We start from the raw sequence: 5,000 nt of genomic DNA on the forward strand, positions 1-5,000 counted from the left end.
CCTTGAAAGGGATAGCGTTGTTCCTCTTGATTTAGGGCTTCTGTGTAGACTTAAAAACTTGTTGCTAAACAAATTAATACGAAACAATCAGACACACCACACAAAACTACAAAAACAAACTTTGAAAAGAGCTTGACGAAAAGTTTGTTTACACCAGCCGATGTTACTGGAAGGCTGTGACGTCATCATCTCTGCGGCCTCTGATTGGCTGAGCGGCTCGCTGCCCGGACTGAGCTGGTGAATCAAACTAGATCACGGTCTAGGATTATAATTATTATTCTCGGATATTATTTTATGGATTTTAGCGAATATCTATTAAATTAAAAACGCTTTATACACAATTGTTTTATTTTTAGAAATTTAAAAAAAAACAGGGATGTTTCACAACTAGAGTTAACTCTTATAAAACTTTAAAATGGGGAATACAAGCATTTCATGTGTAATGACATACCAGAATTGACACTCAATTTCCAACTGATTTATAAAGTCATTCCTTATCGGAGTAAAAACACTTGTTAGTTAAAAAACTTAATCCTTCCTCTCTCTCTCTCTCTCTCTCTCTCTCTCTCTCCTCTCTCTCTCTCTCTCTCTCTCTCTCTCTCTCTCTCTCTCTCTCTCTTTAGCATTTGATCCCCAAACAGGACGTTGAAAGGTATGTTATGGCCACTTCATTTCATATAATCGGTTTATTATATAATTGGATGTTATTCTTGCATTAGTATCTGATATAATGAAACAGGGAGAAACAACACACACACACACACACACACACCCACACACCCACCCACACACACACACACACACACACACACACACACACACATATATATATATATATATATATATATATATATATATATATATATATATATATATATATATATATATATGTGTGTGTGTGTGTGTGTGTGTGTGTGTGTGTGTGTGTGTGTGTGTGTGTGTGTGTGTGGGTGGGTGTGTGTGTGTGTGTGTGTGATGAATCAATTTCACAGAAAAAAAATCAAAATACCAAAAGACATTGACGTATCCCTTTTCAAAGGTAAGACTTCGTTATAATCTAGAAGATTATTATAAGGATAGGGAATATTATGTTAAAGATAGAGAGGAAAAGCGATCAAAATGGATGCAGTGGCTTGCCAATGCTCTGTAAAGTTTGCGCACACACTCGTGGTCGTGTTGCATCATTTTACTAGACCCCCTATTTATTCACTTGAGTATGATACATTTTTTTTTCTTTTTTTTTTCTTTTTTTTTAAGGGGAATTTGAACATGTTAGTAACATTAAGACCTCCTCGTTTTCCTGAAAACCATTTTAACTGTACTCTCCCATGGAAAATTCCATTGTTTACGATCTTAGATTGGGCTATACAATTGTTACCCCCAAATGCAATTACAAGGAGAGAAAGGTTTCAGATACATGAAAATCGCTATAAAAAAAAGCTTCAAATAGCGTCAGCTTTCTGGGGGGCTTACAGCGTCCCCCGGACCCCCAGCTGCTTTGGTTAAGTTTTCCGACCTCCCCCCCCTTTTTGAACTTGCTGGATTCGCGCTTGTAATAATACCTGGTGATCTCATCCACATTTCCGAACCATGACATTTTAAATTAGTCTACCCTATTAAGATATGATTTCATTTTCTATTTCCTATATGGTTTTCATTTTCTTTTATATGCGTATAATAAACTTATCTATATTTTCCAAAAAGCATTGTGATATTACACAAGACTTTCCATTTAGTCTCATTTTCTTTTCCATTCTGGACACTATTTAAAATTCATCTAGAACATCTGGTTTACGCTACTTTGTAATATTTTCTTTATAGTTATGTTTATTGATCATAGTATTCCCGGTACTTCTGTGTTTGATTACTTCACTTGAGGCAATTTCCCCCGTTCACGGAAAATTTGTATCAAAACAGTATTTTACAGTTTATTTGCAACAGTGTTATAATTCTACTATCCTTTTCTTGCAACGCACACAGAAATACATCAATATTTGAATATCCAAACATACTGTACATCACTATTTGCTTTCCTTACATTCTCCCATCTAGCCATCTCACAATCAAGGCCCCTCTCAATATTTCTATAATAGCATTTCATATAAAGAAACCCCCAACTGTAGAACTTGCTCACTTTCTCTCACATTGTCAACATGATGTGTAACAGTTTTTAATATCTAATACTGCACAAACAACTGTAAGTCAATTTCTGCTGTACTATACACATGGCATCACAACAAACAAAAATATCTTGAAAATGCTTCCTCCAGGCATACATATTACTTGCAATTCTTCACATTCATCAATCTGATTTTATATGTTCTCGCCCAAACTTCTCCCTATAGTTTTCCCTCAATTCATTTGTACTTTCTGAAATACCTACAGTACAACTTGCTTATCATTCTAAAATCTCAACCTATACAACTCCTTCTCTAACATCAACTTACCTCCTTCATTACATTGCTTACAAATCGTCAGACCTTTTGGCATTATCAGAGATCTAAAGACTCTACTAATCATATGATGTCATTCTTGTGTGGTCCGTAGTTTCTTCCTCTGTTGTCTTAATCAAAAAAAAAAAAAAAAAAAAGTAAAAAAAAAAAAAAAACAACAACTTATCATTATGCACACAAATACATTTCTTGAATTCATTCTAAAACTTGCTATATGAAGGTAATATCATCAACATGAGTGTTTTAGGTAACCCCTATCATTTGTGTCTACTTACCAATTTCCTTGATACTTAGTTCCTTTCCTTCTCTTATTTTATAAATATTGTATGTAGTATTATATATTCTTATTTGGTACTGTTCCATAGGATAGCTCTTTGTAAAAAAACAACTGCATTTTCTTTGAATTACTAGTGAGGTATAAAGATCAGAATTTGAATAAGATATACACTACAGTTCCTAGTTTTATTGATTGAACTATGCGAAGAAACATGCCATCACTTGCTATGCACACAGAATACCGTGATGCAGATTGTGTATACCATTGCACATGTAGGCCTATAGGTCTATTTTTCTATGAAATATTACACAAACTCTTCTACTCAATCTTATTTCATCTTCCATTCTAACTTGACATTCATTGGAATCTTATCATGAAGATCTGTATCTATTCCTAAATGAGAAACTTCTCCTCTTTCTTTCAATCACCACATTTGTTATATTTTGTATATGTTCATCCTTTTTCTTTCATTCTCATATTCAGACTTTTCTCTAACTTTGTCTTTCGCCTGGAACATACAAATACAAATAAATTTCTACCTCATACCTGGGATCGAACGCTAGCCCCTTCATTCTATTCATCAATATCTCATCCTTCTTTTAATCACCACATTTATCATGTTTTGTATATTTTCATCCTTTTTCTTTCATTCTCATATTCAAACTTGCCTCAAAAGAATCTTGGTCTTTCGCCTGAAACATATAAATACATTCTTGTCATTCCATTCTTCCACAATGGAATATTTGCTCTCCAAATCTTACACTCTTCTTCCTCGCCCTCTTCTGCAATTTTCAGTCTGTCTGCCCTCATCTCATGCCAACCAAATTAATAGATTATTTTCTCAGTAATTTGAATTATCCTCATTACATTTATCTTTTTGCATTAATTCTTTGGTGTTCATTCATGGGTTGATTTCTCTCATTCTTGGAATGTGATTTTGGTTTACGCAACTGGCTCCACCCATAAATTTATCTCCAAGTCTAGATTCCAGGCCAGTGGTTCCCAACCTTCTTGCAGTGGTGACCCCATTTTAGCTTCATCATACCGTTTTTGACCCCACTCAAATATCAAGGTTATATTCATATTCTTTTTTTTTAATAAAAAAATATAATTGATTAAGGTATACAGTTTATCACTGAATAGCACAACCAAAAAAGGTACTTATATATAATATAATAATATAATTTCTTTATACAACACACACTGTATAATATAATGTTATTGTTATAAGTTAAACAAGCATTACAATGATAATAAACACTGATGTTCTTCATGTGATGGTTAGAACTGCTTTTCCATCGTCAGTATCTCAATCCGCAGTTGTTCATCTTCAGCATGGAGATTAGTTCTCAGCTTCGACCTTATTGAAAGCAAAGATGAAAAGGTCACTTCATACATATGTCGAAAAAGATGGCATAGCATTTTAAGCATACCTTCAGCCAAATTTGGATATCGACGTAACTGCTTTATCCAAAACTGAATCTCTGTTAAGGAATCAAAGTCAGCTTTGGCACTGTCAGATCTAATAAGATCAATAAATTCCTATTGATATCTTTCAAGAACATTTTCCATTGTTACATCAAAAGGTTTATTTGAGGTAAGTTATTGGATAACTGAGGCTTTTCTGGAAAATCTTTGCTAAATTCCTCTTTTAAAGTCTCCAAAAAGTAGGATCTGCAAACTTTGAAAACTGTTTTTGAATGGAATATTAGTATCATTTTCTTCAACAAATGAATTTAATGTGCGAGACATGTACAAATTTCTCTTTCATCCTTTACTCCCAAAGATTCAGCTTCATTTGGAAGGCATTTAGTTTTTCTGCAAAATCAAGAATCCCGGAATTTTCTTCCTGAAGTAGAAAATTAAGGAAATAAAAAATTGTGAAATAATCTACCAAGTATGTAGTTTTTGCTCAATTATTCATATCACCTGAGAAACTCGAAAGTTCTGTTATTCCTTGCCAAGATAAGAATGCTCTCACCTCTGTAATCAACTAAAATAATATATGCAATGGATTGTCTTTTGGTAGCTACCTTACTTCAGTTTGCAACAGAACTTCGTGCTTAAAATCCATTTTTCTATGACACTTAACAAACAAGCGGTTGTTCAATGCATTTAACCTTAAAAAGTTAACTGCTTTAACATCTGATTGCATAATTTTTAAATTTTTTGACAAAGTTTTTGCAGAAAATACTTGACAATGTATCATGCAATGAATTCCAACAGCTTCCGGAGAAATGTTCTTTATCGTCTGTTGAAACCCTGTTCTA

Source organism: Palaemon carinicauda, chromosome 5 (assembly GCF_036898095.1).
Source record: "Palaemon carinicauda isolate YSFRI2023 chromosome 5, ASM3689809v2, whole genome shotgun sequence".
NCBI classification, from domain to species: domain Eukaryota; kingdom Metazoa; phylum Arthropoda; class Malacostraca; order Decapoda; family Palaemonidae; genus Palaemon; species Palaemon carinicauda.